General features: G+C 63.2%; 3 non-coding genes across 3 annotated transcripts in view; all 3 read left to right on the top strand.

Moving 5' to 3' along the window:
* The first annotated feature begins 14915 nt into the window (after window positions 1–14915).
* LOC142790811 (small subunit ribosomal RNA) lies at window positions 14916–16730 on the top strand. Its single transcript, XR_012889790.1, has one exon. It is a non-coding gene; the product is annotated as a small subunit ribosomal RNA (ribosomal RNA).
* A 1719-nt stretch (window positions 16731–18449) lies between these two features.
* Window positions 18450–18602, top strand: LOC142790782 (5.8S ribosomal RNA). Its single transcript, XR_012889761.1, has one exon. It is a non-coding gene; the product is annotated as a 5.8S ribosomal RNA (ribosomal RNA).
* Window positions 18603–19756: 1154 nt separating this feature from the next.
* LOC142790761 (large subunit ribosomal RNA) overlaps window positions 19757–20000 on the top strand; it is a 3947-nt gene continuing 3703 nt past the window's right edge. Inside the window, exon 1 of the ribosomal RNA XR_012889751.1 lies at window positions 19757–20000. This exon is cut by the window's right edge and continues 3703 nt beyond it. This is a non-coding gene — a ribosomal RNA (large subunit ribosomal RNA).

The raw sequence follows: 20000 nt of genomic DNA, 5'->3' as shown, positions 1-20000 counted from the left end.
ACCGCCAGGCTTAAGCGCGAACTTTTTTTGTTTGTTTTCTTTTGATTAAGCGCAAGCTTTTTTCTTTGTTTTCTTTTGATTAAGCGCGGGCTTTTTTCTTTGTTTTTTTTTGCATTCGCCCCGGCAGACGCGGTTTTTGCGCCGCCCCGGCTGACGCGGTTTTTGCCGCCCCGGCTGACGCAGTTCGGACTTAGCACTTTTCGGCTGTGCCTGGCTGGCGGCCCACTCACTCGATCGCCATGTCTGTTTGCCACAGTTTTCCCGGTGGTGCTGCACCCGGGCTCGCCCCGGCTGACGCAGTTTTCGCGCCGCCCCGGCTGACGCGGTTTCGTGCCGCCCCGGCAGACGCGGTTTTCGCGCCGCCCCGGCTGACGCGGTTTCGTGCCGCCCCGGCAGACGCAGTTCGGACTTAGCACTTTTCGGCTGTGCCTGGCTGGCGGCCCACTCACTCGATCGCCATGTCTGTTTGCCACAGTTTTCCCGGTGGTGCTGCACCCGGGCTCGCCCCGGCTGACGCAGTTTTCGCGCCGCCCCGGCTGACGCGGTTTCGTGCCGCCCCGGCAGACGCGGTTTTCGCGCCGCCCCGGCTGACGCGGTTTCGTGCCGCCCCGGCAGACGCAGTTCGGACTTAGCACTTTTCGGCTGTGCCTGGCTGGCGGCCCACTCACTCGATCGCCATGTCTGTTTGCCACAGTTTTCCCGGTGGTGCCGCACCCGGGCTCGCCCCGGCAGACGCGTTTTTTTTTTCTTTCGCCCCGGCTGACGCAGTTTTCGCGCCGCCCCGGCTGACGCGGTTTCGGGCCGCCCCGGCAGACGCAGTTCGGACTTGGCACTTTTCGGCTGTGCCTGGCTGGCGGCCCACTCACTCGATCGCCATGTCTGTTTGCCACAGTTTTCCCGGTGGTGCCGCACCCGGGCTCGCCCCGGCAGACGCGTTTTTTTTTTCTTTCGCCCCGGCTGACGCAGTTTTCGCGCCGCCCCGGCAGACGCGGTTTTCGCGCCGCCCCGGCAGACGCGGTTTTTTGCGCCGCCCCGGCTGACGCGGTTTTTTGCCGCCCCGGCTGACGCAGTTCGGACTTGGCACTTTTTGGCTGAGCCTGGCTGGCGGCCCACTCACTCGATCGCCATGTCTGTTTGCCACAGTTTTCCCGGTGGTGCCGCACCCGGGCTCGCCCCGGCTGACGCAGTTTTCGCGCCGCCCCGGCTGACGCGGTTTCGTGCCGCCCCGGCAGACGCGGTTTTTGCGCCGCCCCGGCTGACGCGGTTTTTGCCGCCCCGGCTGACGCGGTTTTTGCCGCCCCGGCTGACGCAGTTCGGACTTAGCACTTTTTGGCTGAGCCTGGCTGGTGGCCCACTCACTCGATCGCCATGTCTGTTAGCCACAGTTTTCCCGGTGGTGCCGCACCCGGGCTCGCCCCGGCTGACGCAGTTTTCGCGCCGCCCCGGCAGACGCGGTTTTCGCGCCGCCCCGGCTGACGCGGTTTTTGCCGCCCCGGCTGACGCAGTTCGGACTTAGCACTTTTTGGGCTGAGCCTGGCTGGCGGCCCACTCACTCGATCGCCATGTCTGTTTGCCACAGTCTTCCCGGTGGTGCCGCACCCGGGCTCGCCCCGGCAGACGCGTTTTTTTTTTCTTTCGCCCCGGCAGACGTGGTTCCCCCCCCCCTTTTCGCTCGCCCCGGCTGACGAGGTTTTCGCGCCGCCCCGGCTGACGCAGTTTTCGCGCCGCCCCGGCTGACGCGGTTTCGTGCCGCCCCGGCTGACGCGGTTTTCGCGCCGCCCCGGCTGACGCGGTTTTTGCGTCGCCCCGGCTGACACGGTTCGGACTTTGCACTTTTCGGCTGTGCCTGGCTGGCGGCCCACTCACTCGATCGCCATGTCTGTTTGCCACAGTTTTCCCGGTGGTGCCGCACCCGGGCTTGCCCCGGCAGACGCGTTTTTTTTTTCTTTCGCCCCGGCTGACGCAGTTTTCGCGCCGCCCCGGCTGACGCGGTTTCGTGCCGCCCCGGCAGACGCGGTTTTTTGCGCCGCCCCGGCTGACGCGGTTTTTGCCGCCCCGGCTGACGCAGTTCGGACTTTGCACTTTTTGGCTGAGCCTGGCTGGCGGCCCACTCACTCGATCGCCATGTCTGTTTGCCACAGTTTTCCCGGTGGTGCCGCACCCGGGCTCGCCCCGGCAGACGCGTTTTTTTTTCTTTCGCCCCGGCTGACGCAGTTTTCGCGCCGCCCCGGCTGACGCGGTTTCGTGCCGCCCCGGCAGACGCAGTTCGGACTTGGCACTTTTCGGCTGTGCCTGGCTGGCGGCCCACTCACTCGATCGCCATGTCTGTTTGCCACAGTTTTCCCGGTGGTGCCGCACCCGGGCTCGCCCCGGCAGACGCGTTTTTTTTTTTCTTTCGCCCCGGCTGACGCAGTTTTCGCGCCGCCCCGGCAGACGCGGTTTTTTGCGCCGCCCCGGCTGACGCGGTTTTTTGCCGCCCCGGCTGACGCAGTTCGGACTTGGCACTTTTTGGCTGAGCCTGGCTGGCGGCCCACTCACTCGATCGCCATGTCTGTTTGCCACAGTTTTCCCGGTGGTGCCGCACCCGGGCTCGCCCCGGCTGACGCAGTTTTCGTGCCGCCCCGGCTGACGCGGTTTCGTGCCGCCCCGGCAGACGCGGTTTTTGCGCCGCCCCGGCTGACGCGGTTTTTGCCGCCCCGGCTGACGCGGTTTTTGCCGCCCCGGCTGACGCAGTTCGGACTTAGCACTTTTTGGCTGAGCCTGGCTGGTGGCCCACTCACTCGATCGCCATGTCTGTTAGCCACAGTTTTCCCGGTGGTGCCGCACCCGGGCTCGCCCCGGCTGACGCAGTTTTCGCGCCGCCCCGGCAGACGCGGTTTTCGCGCCGCCCCGGCTGACGCGGTTTTTGCCGCCCCGGCTGACGCAGTTCGGACTTAGCACTTTTTGGGCTGAGCCTGGCTGGCGGCCCACTCACTCGATCGCCATGTCTGTTTGCCACAGTCTTCCCGGTGGTGCCGCACCCGGGCTCGCCCCGGCAGACGCGTTTTTTTTTTCTTTCGCCCCGGCAGACGTGGTTCCCCCCCCCTTTTCGCTCGCCCCGGCTGACGAGGTTTTCGCGCCGCCCCGGCTGACGCAGTTTTCGCGCCGCCCCGGCTGACGCGGTTTCGCGCCGCCCCGGCAGACGCGGTTTTTTGCGCCGCCCCGGCTGACGCGGTTTTTTGCCGCCCCGGCTGACGCAGTTCGGACTTGGCACTTTTTGGCTGAGCCTGGCTGGCGGCCCACTCACTCGATCGCCATGTCTGTTTGCCACAGTTTTCCCGGTGGTGCCGCACCCGGGCTCGCCCCGGCTGACGCAGTTTTCGCGCCGCCCCGGCTGACGCGGTTTCGTGCCGCCCCGGCAGACGCGGTTTTTGCGCCGCCCCGGCTGACGCGGTTTTTGCCGCCCCGGCTGACGCGGTTTTTGCCGCCCCGGCTGACGCAGTTCGGACTTAGCACTTTTTGGCTGAGCCTGGCTGGTGGCCCACTCACTCGATCGCCATGTCTGTTAGCCACAGTTTTCCCGGTGGTGCCGCACCCGGGCTCGCCCCGGCTGACGCAGTTTTCGCGCCGCCCCGGCAGACGCGGTTTTCGCGCCGCCCCGGCTGACGCGGTTTTTGCCGCCCCGGCTGACGCAGTTCGGACTTAGCACTTTTTGGGCTGAGCCTGGCTGGCGGCCCACTCACTCGATCGCCATGTCTGTTTGCCACAGTCTTCCCGGTGGTGCCGCACCCGGGCTCGCCCCGGCAGACGCGTTTTTTTTTTCTTTCGCCCCGGCAGACGTGGTTCCCCCCCCCCCTTTTCGCTCGCCCCGGCTGACGAGGTTTTCGCGCCGCCCCGGCTGACGCAGTTTTCGCGCCGCCCCGGCTGACGCGGTTTCGTGCCGCCCCGGCTGACGCGGTTTTCGCGCCGCCCCGGCTGACGCGGTTTTTGCGTCGCCCCGGCTGACACGGTTCGGACTTTGCACTTTTCGGCTGTGCCTGGCTGGCGGCCCACTCACTCGATCGCCATGTCTGTTTGCCACAGTTTTCCCGGTGGTGCCGCACCCGGGCTTGCCCCGGCAGACGCGTTTTTTTTTTTTCTTTCGCCCCGGCTGACGCAGTTTTCGCGCCGCCCCGGCTGACGCGGTTTCGTGCCGCCCCGGCAGACGCGGTTTTTTGCGCCGCCCCGGCTGACGCGGTTTTTGCCGCCCCGGCTGACGCAGTTCGGACTTTGCACTTTTTGGCTGAGCCTGGCTGGCGGCCCACTCACTCGATCGCCATGTCTGTTTGCCACAGTTTTCCCGGTGGTGCCGCACCCGGGCTCGCCCCGGCAGACGCGTTTTTTTTTTTTCTTTCGCCCCGGCTGACGCAGTTTTCGCGCCGCCCCGGCTGACGCGGTTTTTGCCGCCCCGGCTGACGCAGTTCGGACTTAGCACTTTTCGGCTGTGCCTGGCTGGCGGCCCACTCACTCGATCGCCATGTCTGTTTGCCACAGTTTTCCCGGTGGTGCTGCACCCGGGCTCGCCCCGGCTGACGCAGTTTTCGCGCCGCCCCGGCTGACGCGGTTTCGTGCCGCCCCGGCAGACGCGGTTTTCGCGCCGCCCCGGCTGACGCGGTTTCGTGCCGCCCCGGCAGACGCAGTTCGGACTTAGCACTTTTCGGCTGTGCCTGGCTGGCGGCCCACTCACTCGATCGCCATGTCTGTTTGCCACAGTTTTCCCGGTGGTGCTGCACCCGGGCTCGCCCCGGCTGACGCAGTTTTCGCGCCGCCCCGGCTGACGCGGTTTCGTGCCGCCCCGGCAGACGCGGTTTTCGCGCCGCCCCGGCTGACGCGGTTTCGTGCCGCCCCGGCAGACGCAGTTCGGACTTAGCACTTTTCGGCTGTGCCTGGCTGGCGGCCCACTCACTCGATCGCCATGTCTGTTTGCCACAGTTTTCCCGGTGGTGCTGCACCCGGGCTCGCCCCGGCTGATGCAGTTTTCGCGCCGCCCCGGCTGACGCGGTTTCGTGCCGCCCCGGCAGACGCGGTTTTCGCGCCGCCCCGGCTGACGCGGTTTCGTGCCGCCCCGGCAGACGCAGTTCGGACTTAGCACTTTTCGGCTGTGCCTGGCTGGCGGCCCACTCACTCGATCGCCATGTCTGTTTGCCACAGTTTTCCCGGTGGTGCCGCACCCGGGCTCGCCCCGGCAGACGCGTTTTTTTTTTTCTTTCGCCCCGGCTGACGCAGTTTTCGCGCCGCCCCGGCTGACGCGGTTTCGGGCCGCCCCGGCAGACGCAGTTCGGACTTGGCACTTTTCGGCTGTGCCTGGCTGGCGGCCCACTCACTCGATCGCCATGTCTGTTTGCCACAGTTTTCCCGGTGGTGCCGCACCCGGGCTCGCCCCGGCAGACGCGTTTTTTTTTTTTCTTTCGCCCCGGCTGACGCAGTTTTCGCGCCGCCCCGGCAGACGCGGTTTTCGCGCCGCCCCGGCAGACGCGGTTTTTTGCGCCGCCCCGGCTGACGCGGTTTTTTGCCGCCCCGGCTGACGCAGTTCGGACTTGGCACTTTTTGGCTGAGCCTGGCTGGCGGCCCACTCACTCGATCGCCATGTCTGTTTGCCACAGTTTTCCCGGTGGTGCCGCACCCGGGCTCGCCCCGGCTGACGCAGTTTTCGCGCCGCCCCGGCTGACGCGGTTTCGTGCCGCCCCGGCAGACGCGGTTTTTGCGCCGCCCCGGCTGACGCGGTTTTTGCCGCCCCGGCTGACGCGGTTTTTGCCGCCCCGGCTGACGCAGTTCGGACTTAGCACTTTTTGGCTGAGCCTGGCTGGTGGCCCACTCACTCGATCGCCATGTCTGTTAGCCACAGTTTTCCCGGTGGTGCCGCACCCGGGCTCGCCCCGGCTGACGCAGTTTTCGCGCCGCCCCGGCAGACGCGGTTTTCGCGCCGCCCCGGCTGACGCGGTTTTTGCCGCCCCGGCTGACGCAGTTCGGACTTAGCACTTTTTGGGCTGAGCCTGGCTGGCGGCCCACTCACTCGATCGCCATGTCTGTTTGCCACAGTCTTCCCGGTGGTGCCGCACCCGGGCTCGCCCCGGCAGACGCGTTTTTTTTTTCTTTCGCCCCGGCAGACGTGGTTCCCCCCCCCCCTTTTCGCTCGCCCCGGCTGACGAGGTTTTCGCGCCGCCCCGGCTGACGCAGTTTTCGCGCCGCCCCGGCTGACGCGGTTTCGTGCCGCCCCGGCTGACGCGGTTTTCGCGCCGCCCCGGCTGACGCGGTTTTTGCGTCGCCCCGGCTGACACGGTTCGGACTTTGCACTTTTCGGCTGTGCCTGGCTGGCGGCCCACTCACTCGATCGCCATGTCTGTTTGCCACAGTTTTCCCGGTGGTGCCGCACCCGGGCTTGCCCCGGCAGACGCGTTTTTTTTTTTCTTTCGCCCCGGCTGACGCAGTTTTCGCGCCGCCCCGGCTGACGCGGTTTCGTGCCGCCCCGGCAGACGCGGTTTTTTGCGCCGCCCCGGCTGACGCGGTTTTTGCCGCCCCGGCTGACGCAGTTCGGACTTTGCACTTTTTGGCTGAGCCTGGCTGGCGGCCCACTCACTCGATCGCCATGTCTGTTTGCCACAGTTTTCCCGGTGGTGCCGCACCCGGGCTCGCCCCGGCAGACGCGTTTTTTTTTTCTTTCGCCCCGGCTGACGCAGTTTTCGCGCCGCCCCGGCTGACGCGGTTTCGTGCCGCCCCGGCAGACGCAGTTCGGACTTGGCACTTTTCGGCTGTGCCTGGCTGGCGGCCCACTCACTCGATCGCCATGTCTGTTTGCCACAGTTTTCCCGGTGGTGCCGCACCCGGGCTCGCCCCGGCAGACGCGTTTTTTTTTTCTTTCGCCCCGGCTGACGCAGTTTTCGCGCCGCCCCGGCAGACGCGGTTTTCGCGCCGCCCCGGCAGACGCGGTTTTTTGCGCCGCCCCGGCTGACGCGGTTTTTTGCCGCCCCGGCTGACGCAGTTCGGACTTGGCACTTTTTGGCTGAGCCTGGCTGGCGGCCCACTCACTCGATCGCCATGTCTGTTTGCCACAGTTTTCCCGGTGGTGCCGCACCCGGGCTCGCCCCGGCTGACGCAGTTTTCGCGCCGCCCCGGCTGACGCGGTTTCGTGCCGCCCCGGCAGACGCGGTTTTTGCGCCGCCCCGGCTGACGCGGTTTTTGCCGCCCCGGCTGACGCGGTTTTTGCCGCCCCGGCTGACGCAGTTCGGACTTAGCACTTTTTGGCTGAGCCTGGCTGGTGGCCCACTCACTCGATCGCCATGTCTGTTAGCCACAGTTTTCCCGGTGGTGCCGCACCCGGGCTCGCCCCGGCTGACGCAGTTTTCGCGCCGCCCCGGCAGACGCGGTTTTCGCGCCGCCCCGGCTGACGCGGTTTTTGCCGCCCCGGCTGACGCAGTTCGGACTTAGCACTTTTTGGGCTGAGCCTGGCTGGCGGCCCACTCACTCGATCGCCATGTCTGTTTGCCACAGTCTTCCCGGTGGTGCCGCACCCGGGCTCGCCCCGGCAGACGCGTTTTTTTTTTCTTTCGCCCCGGCAGACGTGGTTCCCCCCCCCCCTTTTCGCTCGCCCCGGCTGACGAGGTTTTCGCGCCGCCCCGGCTGACGCAGTTTTCGCGCCGCCCCGGCTGACGCGGTTTCGCGCCGCCCCGGCAGACGCGGTTTTTTGCGCCGCCCCGGCTGACGCGGTTTTTTGCCGCCCCGGCTGACGCAGTTCGGACTTGGCACTTTTTGGCTGAGCCTGGCTGGCGGCCCACTCACTCGATCGCCATGTCTGTTTGCCACAGTTTTCCCGGTGGTGCCGCACCCGGGCTCGCCCCGGCTGACGCAGTTTTCGCGCCGCCCCGGCTGACGCGGTTTCGTGCCGCCCCGGCAGACGCGGTTTTTGCGCCGCCCCGGCTGACGCGGTTTTTGCCGCCCCGGCTGACGCGGTTTTTGCCGCCCCGGCTGACGCAGTTCGGACTTAGCACTTTTTGGCTGAGCCTGGCTGGTGGCCCACTCACTCGATCGCCATGTCTGTTAGCCACAGTTTTCCCGGTGGTGCCGCACCCGGGCTCGCCCCGGCTGACGCAGTTTTCGCGCCGCCCCGGCAGACGCGGTTTTCGCGCCGCCCCGGCTGACGCGGTTTTTGCCGCCCCGGCTGACGCAGTTCGGACTTAGCACTTTTTGGGCTGAGCCTGGCTGGCGGCCCACTCACTCGATCGCCATGTCTGTTTGCCACAGTCTTCCCGGTGGTGCCGCACCCGGGCTCGCCCCGGCAGACGCGTTTTTTTTTTCTTTCGCCCCGGCAGACGTGGTTCCCCCCCCCCCTTTTCGCTCGCCCCGGCTGACGAGGTTTTCGCGCCGCCCCGGCTGACGCAGTTTTCGCGCCGCCCCGGCTGACGCGGTTTCGTGCCGCCCCGGCTGACGCGGTTTTCGCGCCGCCCCGGCTGACGCGGTTTTTGCGTCGCCCCGGCTGACACGGTTCGGACTTTGCACTTTTCGGCTGTGCCTGGCTGGCGGCCCACTCACTCGATCGCCATGTCTGTTTGCCACAGTTTTCCCGGTGGTGCCGCACCCGGGCTTGCCCCGGCAGACGCGTTTTTTTTTTTTTCTTTCGCCCCGGCTGACGCAGTTTTCGCGCCGCCCCGGCTGACGCGGTTTCGTGCCGCCCCGGCAGACGCGGTTTTTTGCGCCGCCCCGGCTGACGCGGTTTTTGCCGCCCCGGCTGACGCAGTTCGGACTTTGCACTTTTTGGCTGAGCCTGGCTGGCGGCCCACTCACTCGATCGCCATGTCTGTTTGCCACAGTTTTCCCGGTGGTGCCGCACCCGGGCTCGCCCCGGCAGACGCGTTTTTTTTTTTCTTTCGCCCCGGCTGACGCAGTTTTCGCGCCGCCCCGGCTGACGCGGTTTCGTGCCGCCCCGGCAGACGCAGTTCGGACTTGGCACTTTTCGGCTGTGCCTGGCTGGCGGCCCACTCACTCGATCGCCATGTCTGTTTGCCACAGTTTTCCCGGTGGTGCCGCACCCGGGCTCGCCCCGGCAGACGCGTTTTTTTTTTCTTTCGCCCCGGCTGACGCAGTTTTCGCGCCGCCCCGGCAGACGCGGTTTTCGCGCCGCCCCGGCAGACGCGGTTTTTTGCGCCGCCCCGGCTGACGCGGTTTTTTGCCGCCCCGGCTGACGCAGTTCGGACTTGGCACTTTTTGGCTGAGCCTGGCTGGCGGCCCACTCACTCGATCGCCATGTCTGTTTGCCACAGTTTTCCCGGTGGTGCCGCACCCGGGCTCGCCCCGGCTGACGCAGTTTTCGCGCCGCCCCGGCTGACGCGGTTTCGTGCCGCCCCGGCAGACGCGGTTTTTGCGCCGCCCCGGCTGACGCGGTTTTTGCCGCCCCGGCTGACGCGGTTTTTGCCGCCCCGGCTGACGCAGTTCGGACTTAGCACTTTTCGGCTGAGCCTGGCTGGTGGCCCACTCACTCGATCGCCATGTCTGTTAGCCACAGTTTTCCCGGTGGTGCCGCACCCGGGCTCGCCCCGGCTGACGCAGTTTTCGCGCCGCCCCGGCAGACGCGGTTTTCGCGCCGCCCCGGCTGACGCGGTTTTTGCCGCCCCGGCTGACACGGTTCGGACTTTGCACTTTTCGGCTGTGCCTGGCTGGCGGCCCACTCACTCGATCGCCATGTCTGTTTGCCACAGTTTTCCCGGTGGTGCCGCACCCGGGCTTGCCCCGGCAGACGCGTTTTTTTTTTTTCTTTCGCCCCGGCTGACGCAGTTTTCGCGCCGCCCCGGCTGACGCGGTTTCGTGCCGCCCCGGCAGACGCGGTTTTTTGCGCCGCCCCGGCTGACGCGGTTTTTGCCGCCCCGGCTGACGCAGTTCGGACTTTGCACTTTTTGGCTGAGCCTGGCTGGCGGCCCACTCACTCGATCGCCATGTCTGTTTGCCACAGTTTTCCCGGTGGTGCCGCACCCGGGCTCGCCCCGGCAGACGCGTTTTTTTTTTTCCTTCGCCCCGGCAGACGTGGTTCCCCCCCCCCCCCTCCGTCTTTCTTTTTGTTTTTTTTTTCGCCGCGGCTGAAGTGGATTTTTCGGTGCCTCGACGCCCCGGTAGTCGCGGTTTTTCCGTTTCCGCACGGCCCCGGCTGACGCTGCTCGGTCACAGTCGCCTTTTGTGGTGATTGCAGACTTCTTGAGCGCGGGTGTTTTTTTTTTTGTTGTTGTTGTTGTTTTATTACGCATTCGCTCCAGCAGACGCTGTTTAGACTTTTTGTTTCCTCTTTTATCCTGCGACGAGGTGACGAGGTTTATTCGGTGCCCCGCCGCCCCGGCTGAAGTGATTTTTCCTGTCCCGTGCCGCCCCGGCTGACGCGGTTGGGACTTCGCGTTTGTTCGGCCGCCACGGGTTTTGGCGCACTCGCTCGGTTGCTTGTTGTTGCCACTTGTTGCGAACCCAGGTTTCTTGAGCGAGCGCGGGCGTTTTTTCTTCCTTTCTTTCTTTGTTCTATGTGTTAGCGAATCGGCCTTTAATATCACACGAGGACTCACAACCAACAATTTTCAGTTTGAAGTGTAAATAATCTGCAGGTGTTGACGTAACTGACTTGCCCCGTACCCTTGAGTACATCCATGAAGTTCTCGTAGTACTACTAAATCGCATTATTCCAAGTGGAGAAATTCCCATAAATTTGCAAACCTCTACACGAAAATCGGTGCGCGTGATAAAGTTGAAAATTATCGTCCGATATCAAATGTGCCTTCTATAACACAAATTCTAGGAAAAAAAAAAAAACACTTGTTCGCCGTTTTCTGCGCCGTGACTGGCAGCACTCCGGCGAAGCGAAACGGGGTCGATTCGAGCACGATATCGGCGTCTTTCGACGTGCTCGCCGGCGACCGTCGCACGAGTACGTCGCACGAGCGCGTCTGCCGGGGCGCCGTTTGCGAAGCCGACGCAAAAGTGGGAACCGCCGCTCGGATGATCGCCGCTTTCGGCAGAGTGAGTGTTGGCACTCCGGGGAAGCGAAACAGCGTGAATGCGCCCACGAAATCGGCGTATTTTGAAGTGACCGCCGGCGACCGTCGCACGAGTACGGTAAACCGCGTCAGCCGGGGCGTAGTTCGGGACGCCGACGAAAAAGTGGGAAGCGCAACTCGGATCTTCGCCGTTTTTGCAGGAGTGAGTGGCGGCCCTCCTGCGAGACCAAGAAGCATCGATTCGTGCACGAATTCGGCGCCTTTCGACGTGATCGCCGGCGACCGTCGCTCGAGTAGGGCAAACCGCGTCTGCCGGGGCGGGCTTCGGGACGCCGATGCGAAAGTGGGAAACGCTGCTCGGATGTTCGCCGTTTTTGGCCGAGTGAGTGCTGGCACTCGGGCGAAGCCAAACGGGGCCGATTACGGCACGATATCGGCGTCTTTCGACGTGCCCGCCGGCGACCGTCGCACGAGTACGGTAAACCGCGTCAGCCCGGGCGGAGTTCGGGACGCCGATGCGAAAGTGGAGAACGCCGCTCGGATCTTCGCCGTTTTTGGAGGAGTGAGTGGCGGCACTCCGGAGAAGCCAAGGAGCGCCAATTAGCGCACGATATCGGCGTCTTTCGACGCGCTCGCCGGCGACCGTCGCACGAGTAGGGCAAACCGCGTCTGCCGGGGCGGGGTTTACGACGCCGACGCAAAAGTGGGAACCGCCGCTCGGATGTTGGCCGTTTTTGGCAGAGTGAGTGCTGGCACTCCGGCGACGCGAAAGAGCGCGAATGCGCCCACGAAAGTGGCGTATTTGGACGTGCTTGACGGCGACCGCTGCAGGAGTACGAAAAACCACGTCAGCCGGGGCGAGCGACCCACGGCGGTCTGGGTGCTTATCGCTGCTATTATAGGGGCACCCCGGCAGACGCAGAAAAAAAAAAAATTTTTTTTCGACCTTCTTTTTTGCTGGTCGAGCTCGGGTAACCCAGGTCGCAATGGGAGCCGCGCACGAAAGCGGCGTCGCGAGACGCGTTCGCGGTCGCTAGTCGCACGAGCTCGGCAACCGCGTCAGCCGGCGCGGAGTTCGGGATGCCGACGGCTAAGTGGGTACCGCTGCTCGGATGTTCGCCGTTTTTGGCCGAGTGAGTGCTGGCACTCCGGTGAAGCCAAGGAGCGCCAATTCGTGCACGATATCGGCGTCTTTCGACGTGCCCGCCGGCCACCGCCGCACGAGTACGGCAAACCGCGTCTGCCGGGGCGGGGTTTGCGACGCGTACGCAATAGTGGGAACCGTCGCTCGGATGTTCGTCGTCTTTGGCCGAGCGAGTGCTGGCACTCCGGCGAAGCGAAACGGGGCCGATTCGGGCACGATATCGGCGTATTTCGACGTGCTCGCCGGCGACCGTCGCACGAGTACGGCAAAGCGCGTCTGCCGGGGCGAGGTTTGCGACGCCGACGAAAAAGTGGGAAGCGCCGCTCGGATCTTCGCCGTTTTTGCAGGAGTGAGTGGCGGCCCTCCTGCGAGACCAAGAAGCATCGACTCGCGCACGATATCGGTGTCTTTCGACGTGCCCGCCGGCCACCGCCGCACGAGTACGGCAAACCGCGTATGCCGGGGCGGGGTTGGCGACGCCGACGCAAAAGTGGGAACCGCCACTAGGATGTTCGCCGTTTTTGGCAGAGTGAGTGCTGGCACTCCGGCGAAGCGAAAGAGCGCGAATGCGCCCACGAAAGTGGCGTGTTTGGACGTGCTTGACGACGACCACCGCAGGAAAACGAAAAACCACGTCAGCCGGGGCGAGCGACCCATGGCGGTCTGGGTGCTTATCGCTGCTATTATAGGGGCACCCCGGCAGACGCAAAAAAAAAAAAATTTTTTTTTCGACATTCTTTTTTGCTCGTCGACCTCGGGTGACCCAGGTCGCAGTGGGAGCCGCGCACGAAAGCGGCGTCGCGAGACGGCTTCGCGGTCGCTAGTCGCACGAGCTCGGCAACCGCGTCTGCCGGGGCGGAGTTCGGGACGCCGACGGCTAAGTGGGAACCGCCGCTCGGATGTTCGCCGTTTGTGGCCGAGTGAGTGCTGGCACTCCGGCGAAGCCAAACGGGGCCGATTCCGGCACGATATCGGCGTCTTTCTACGTGCTCGCCGGCGACCGTCGCACGAGTACGGCAAAGTGCGTCTGCCGGGGCGGGGTTTGCGACGCGTACGCAATAGTGAGAACCGTCGCTCGGATGTTCGTCGTCTTTCGCCGAGCCAGTGCTGGCACTCCGGCGAAGCCGAACGGAGCCGATTCGGGCACGATATCGGCGTCTTTCCACGTGCTCGCCGGCGACCGTCGCACGAGTACGGTAAACCGCGTCAGCCGGGGCGGAGTTCGGGACGCCGATGCGAAAGTGGGAAGCGCCGCTCGGATCTTCGCCGTTTTTGGAGGAGTCAGTGGCGGCACTCCGGTGAAGCCAAGGTGCGCCAATTCGCGCACGATATCGGCGTCTTTCGACGTGCCCGCCGGCCACCGTCGCACGAGTACGGCAAACCTCGTCTGCCGGGGCGGGGTTTGCGACGCCGACGCAAAAGTGGGAACCGCCGCTCGGATGTTCGCCGTTTTTGGCAGAGTGAGTGCTGGCACTCCGGCGAAGCGAAAGAGCGTGAATGCGCCCACGAAAGTAGCGTATTTGGACGTGCTTGACGGCGACCGCCGCAGGAGTACGAAAAACCACGTCAGCCGGGGCGAGCGACCCACGGCGGTCTGGGTGCTTATCGCTGCTATTATAGGGGCACCCCGGCAGACGCAGAAAGAAAAAAAAAATGGGGACATGGCGTGCGTCACCGTGCGGCTTCGCAGCGTTGCCGAAGTCGCCGAGCCCTTCGACTGAGCCGAACGGCGGACAGGGAACGTTGGTCGGCCGTTCTAACCTGTCGGTGCCACGCCGAGACGTCGTTAAGGAAAACCGCGTCGTGGGCCTCTACGACGCCGTCGATTCGTTGTACGTTTGGTGTCCAGCGTGTCGGCGGCGAGTAGCGGACACGTCGTTCACGACTTCGGTCTTTCGCAGTCGACGCGAACTTGCGGAGAGTCGTGGTGCCTCACGTTTTCGGCAGAAACCGCGGCGGAATTTTCCCGTGCGTGCGCGCACGACCTCGGTGCTGTGCCGTCAGCGTAGTGTTGCACAAACTCGTGGCCTACCCAAGGTGCGGTACGTTTGCGGCCGTATCCTCGGTGGCAATTTCGTGAGTAGGGTCGCAAATTCTACGACCTCGGCGGGTTTGAGAGCGACGTAGACTTGTGGCACGCTCAACGTGCCACACGTTTCGGGGCACACCCGCGGTGAAATTTTCTCGAGTACGCTCGTATTAGTGCCCAAGGAGGTCTGGGTACTTATCGCTGCTATTATGTGGGGGTTCTCGTGAGCGGCGTACGCGAAAGCGACCGGGTGTCTGATATGCGGCGGGCTTCGGCCTCGTCAAGCGTGTCCTCGGGTCTGCTCCAGGGGAATCCACGGCAGTCGTCTGCAGCCTCATCCGCTTGATGCGTTAGGGGCTGGTTGTCGGACGGTGCCGTTTTACCACGATATCGAGGTGTGTTCCGTGTCGTCCTCGGGCGATTCAGATGCGAAAGCGCCGAAGACGCGGGCGTGACCCGTCGTCTGGCGGCTTTGCGGTCTCGGCTCCGTTGCTAGTTCCGGCCGGTCCACCGACAGTGCAGCGGGCTTGGGCAACCCGCACGGCGCGACCGAGTCGATGCAACGAAAAAGAGCGAGCATGAACGTGCTTCTTGCCGCACGGCTCCCACTCGTCTTTCGGGAAGGTTGTGCCGTAGCGAGCTCGAACGCCGTCATCTCGGAGTGCAAAATAAGCGTGTTGGGGCGCCTGAAGGTGGCCTCCGCCGCACACAGACTGCGTCCGGCCCGCCGAAGGCGAGGACGGACGCGCAGTCGAACGATTACCTGGTTGATCCTGCCAGTAATCATATGCTTGTCTCAAAGATTAAGCCATGCATGTCTAAGTACATGCCGAAATAAGGCGAAACCGCGAATGGCTCATTAAATCAGTTATGGTTCCTTAGATCGTTTCTTCCTACTTGGATAACTGTGGCAATTCTAGAGCTAATACATGCAGTGAGCCTGGAGCCCTTTGGGTAACGGGTGCTTTTATTAGACCAAGATCGATCGGGTTTCGGCCCGTATTGTGTGGTGACTCTGGATAACTTTGTGCTGATCGCATGGCCACGAGCCGGCGACGTTTCTTTCAAGTGTCTGCCTTATCAACTTTCGATGGTAGGTTACTTGCTTACCATGGTTGTTACGGGTAACGGAGAATCAGGGTTCGATTCCGGAGAGGGAGCCTGAGAAACGGCTACCACATCCAAGGAAGGCAGCAGGCGCGCAAATTACCCACTCCCGGCACGGGGAGGTAGTGACGAAAAATAACAATACGGGACTCTTTTGAGGCCCCGTAATTGAAATGAGTACACTCTAAATCCTTTAACGAGGATCAATTGGAGGGCAAGTCTGGTGCCAGCAGCCGCGGTAATTCCAGCTCCAATAGCGTATACTAAAGCTGCTGCGGTTAAAAAGCTCGTAGTTGGATCTCAGTTCCAGACGAGTAGTGCATCTACCCGATGCGACGGCTCGGACTGAACATCATGCCGGTTCTTTCTTGGTGCACTTCATTGTGTGCCTCGAGATGGCCGGTGCTTTTACTTTGAAAAAATTAGAGTGCTCAACGCAGGCGAGTCGCCTGAATAAACTTGCATGGAATAATAGAACAAGACCTCGTTTCTGTTCTGTTGGTTTTTGGAATACGAGGTAATGATTAAGAGGGACGGACGGGGGCATTCGTATTGCGGCGCTAGAGGTGAAATTCTTGGACCGTCGCAAGACGAACTACTGCGAAAGCATTTGCCAAGAATGTTTTCATTGATCAAGAACGAAAGTCAGAGGTTCGAAGGCGATCAGATACCGCCCTAGTTCTGACCATAAACGATGCCAACCAGCGATCCGCCTGAGTTACTCAAATGACTCGGCGGGCAGCTTCCGGGAAACCAAAGTATTTGGGTTCCGGGGGAAGTATGGTTGCAAAGCTGAAACTTAAAGGAATTGACGGAAGGGCACCACCAGGAGTGGAGCCTGCGGCTTAATTTGACTCAACACGGGAAAACTTACCCGGCCCGGACACTGGGAGGATTGACAGATTGAGAGCTCTTTCTTGATTCGGTGGATGGTGGTGCATGGCCGTTCTTAGTTGGTGGAGCGATTTGTCTGGTTAATTCCGATAACGAACGAGACTCTAGCCTATTAAATAGGTGCGGGGTTCCCAGCACCTTACAACCTTCTTAGAGGGACAAGCGGCTCCTAGCCGCACGAAACAGAGCAATAACAGGTCTGTGATGCCCTTAGATGTCCGGGGCCGCACGCGCGCTACACTGAAGGAAGCAGCGTGTCTTTATCCCTGTCTGAAAAGACTGGGTAACCCGTGGAACTTCTTTCGTGATTGGGATAGGGGCTTGCAATTGTTCCCCTTGAACGAGGAATTCCCAGTAAGCGCGAGTCATAAGCTCGCGTTGATTACGTCCCTGCCCTTTGTACACACCGCCCGTCGCTACTACCGATTGAATGATTTAGTGAGGTCTTCGGACCGATGTCCGGCGCGGCCTTTCGGTTGCGCCGGTCTGTTGGAAAGATGACCAAACTTGATCATTTAGAGGAAGTAAAAGTCGTAACAAGGTTTCCGTAGGTGAACCTGCGGAAGGATCATTAACGGATTGTGAAGGGTGAGCGCCTCGGCTGCGTCTGCGCCCGACACTTTCTGCCGCTGACCCCGTTTGGACGCGGGGTCGGCTTTTCCCCACGGGGCTGCCTGAATGTGGAGCGGCACCCCGTGACAAATTGTTGCGCCCAGCGGACGCCAACACCGCGACCTTGGACGGTCGGCCAGGTGGCGGACGCGGGTACAAACGGCGCAACGCACTCATAGGTCGGCTTTCGACCCGCCACTGCACCGTGGCTCGAAGCGCTCGAAATGCGCGACCCGACCGCTGCGGGACCGCCTAGTACTGTAAACAGGAGCGGCGGAGCGCGAACGGCGAGTCGTGGTTACGTCGGTAGAAGGCGAGGCTGCGCGTTCCCGAAACGCCAGCCGAGTGCCCTCCCGACCGTTCGAGCGTGCAAGAACGAGACCCGACAATCGCGCGGCGACTGCCAAGTACGAGAGGAACGGCACAAGCGTCGGCGGTCGGTCAAGGAACTGGCGATGTGACGGGTCCGCTGTGCACCAGTGCATACCGTCCCGCCGTCCGCGGCAAGCGCCTCCGCGTCCTCGGGTGACGGAGGCTGCCGGTCGGTTCTTGCAGGCGAGGGATCTCGCTGGCACCGGTTCGCGTTGACGCGCGGCCGGTCATGGCACGGCGATGCGACGGCCGAGGTGCGCAGTACTCGATGGAGGAACCGCACGCTCCGATGACCGTCCCGCCCTCCGCGGCGTATGCGTACCGACCGTAATGGTTGCAGCAGCGCCGGCCGGCTTTTGAATTCGCCACACGAAACACGGTGCGAGATCGCGGTTAGGGGAGCGTCGACGTTGCCAGGCGTTTTGCTTGCTGCCGAGGGAAAGGCGGCACGGCCACGTCGCGCTCGTCGCGATTAGCGGGTCTGCGCGCTTTGGGAAGGTGCCGCAACGACTTGCCGAAAGAGGAAGCACGGAAGAACGAGGGACTTGGACGTCCCGACAATTGAACGCACTTGCGGCCAGGCCCTTGCTGGCTTCGTTCTTCCGCCTCGAGTAGGCTCGTACGCGGCTCCGGCGCCGAAAGTGGTCCTTGGCACCGACTTCGGTGGACGTGGGAAGTGCCGCGCAAGTACGGCGCGCCTGGCTCCACCTGTTGGCTAAAGTAAGCAGCCGGATCGGCATTTTGGTGTGCGGTGGCAAACCGTGGATGCGAAAAAAGCTTGTGCGATTTCGTGGAACAAAAAGCGGGGGTCCCCCTTTTTATGCGGAGGAGACCGACCCGCCCGCCGTGGTGAACCGCGACGCCACGGTAAAAACGGGAGAGGCTTGTCGATGGGACCGTGCATCCCGCGCTCCACGGAGGCCGGGAGGCGGCCGCCCGAGGAAATGTGTAGCCGTCGAGGCCCGCATCTGCGTGCACTCTTATCCAAATGGGTGTACCGCAGGCATTTTCTGGTTAGGCGGGCCAATGAGAGCGAGCACACAACGATACCTACGGGTCCGGCTTGGAGAACCGGCTTCGACGCCTCCCGAGTATTTATAGAGGGGTGGACCACGAAAGCACTCGCAAGTAGCGGAAGCGAAACGCCGTCCGAAACACACCGTTTGCTCGATTTGCGGCAGCCGAAAAAGGCGCGGCAGAGTTTTGGAGTCCAAGCGTGCGCTGAAAAGCGCCCTTCTTGGCCACTGTTTGGCCGAGTGCCAGAAACGTTTGGTTTTGACTGTACGGAATTGAACAAACACTTTTTCACGACTCTAAGCGGTGGATCACTCGGTTCTCGGGTCGATGAAGAACGCAGCCAGCTGCGAGACTTGGTGTGAATTGCAGGACACACTGAGCACTGATTCTTTGAACGCACATTGCGGCCTTGGGTCTTCCCTTGGCTTCGTCTGTCTGAGGGTCGGATCACATATCAAGAGAGCCTTCGGCGCACAAGGGAACGTGAGCCGTCGACTCGTTTTGACCGCGTCGGCAACACGGACAGCACGCTGAACACCTCACAGCGAGCGCCAACAGCGGCCACTCAAGGGCGAGACGGTGGCGACCGTCGTGCCAGAGCCCAACCGAAACGGGGGCGACCGACTGCATTGAGGATGTGGCACCTCGTTGAGACCGCCGCAGGACTTCGAGTCGGAAGGAAGCCTGCAGGGAAAGTGCGGTCGAGGTTGCGTACTCCTCTCTGCGACCGGGCGCGCAAGAGCTGCGAGAGCCACGGACGCGCAACTTTAACGCACGGTAAACACGAGGAGCGAAAGCCGGCCAGCAAAGCTTCTCCAGCCGTGCGCAAAGTGCGCGAGATCGCAGCCTTGCGTTGCGCTTGTTGCCCTCGAAGTAAGCAGGGTGTCCCGTAGACCGGGCGCTCGAACACGCTGCGGGGCCGTGCCTCCTCCAGGCTTTGCCGCGCGAACAGGGAACGTTCGCGCGCAAAGCGCAGGGAGGTGAGGAGGCTGCGCCCGACGTTTGCGGTTCGCTGCGTACGCGGTTGATGCGGAGAGCACGGCGCGACGACTTGCCGCGAAACGGAAAAAGTCTCCCGCACGAGTTGGCGAAACGTTGGCGAAGCTTAAGGCGTTCTCGTCGTAGTCCGCCGTCGGTCTAAGTGCTTCGCAGTTCCCGTCCCGTTCAAAAAACTGGGCCACTCCAGTTGGGGCGGGGGCGACGCTACACGAGACGATGCCTCTCGCCAGGCTGCGTGGCTGCCCTTGCGGCGGCGGCGACTGGCCTCGGCGGTGTTTGGGCTTTCGACACGGTCGTTTATCACGCAACTGCTCGGACGACGCACGCGCGCAGCGGAATGCCGCTTGCCAGCCTTGTGAAGATGTGACCCTGTACAGGGTTGCGGGCGCACTTGGTAGGGCGTCGTACTCGGTTCGCGATGGGTTTACGAACGTGTCCCGTCACTTCCACGTCACACCGGTTGTGCGCCGCACGCGTGCAGCGGGGAAGCCGATTGCCAGCCTTGTGAAGAAGTGGCCCTGTACAGGGTTGCGGGCGCACTTGGTAGGGCGAGCGCACGCGGTCGTGCAGGAAGTTGATGGAAGCGAATGTATCCGCTGTCGACCTCAGATCAGGCGAGACAACCCGCTGAATTTAAGCATATCACTAAGCGGAGGAAAAGAAACCAACAGGGATTCCCCGAGTAGCTGCGAGCGAAACGGGACCGAGCCCAGCACCGAATCCCCCGTCCTTGCAGGCGGTCGGGAAATGTGGTGTATGGGAGGCGACGTTCTCGGGTGTTTGCGACGGTGCAAGTCCCCCTGACAGGGGCTTGTCCCAGAGTGGGTGCCAGGCCCGTCTCCGC

This window comes from Rhipicephalus microplus, unplaced genomic scaffold (assembly GCF_043290135.1).
Source record: "Rhipicephalus microplus isolate Deutch F79 unplaced genomic scaffold, USDA_Rmic scaffold_124, whole genome shotgun sequence".
In the NCBI taxonomy this organism is placed as follows: Eukaryota; Metazoa; Arthropoda; class Arachnida; order Ixodida; family Ixodidae; genus Rhipicephalus; species Rhipicephalus microplus.
This window is presented reverse-complemented; position numbering and strand designations above follow the sequence as displayed.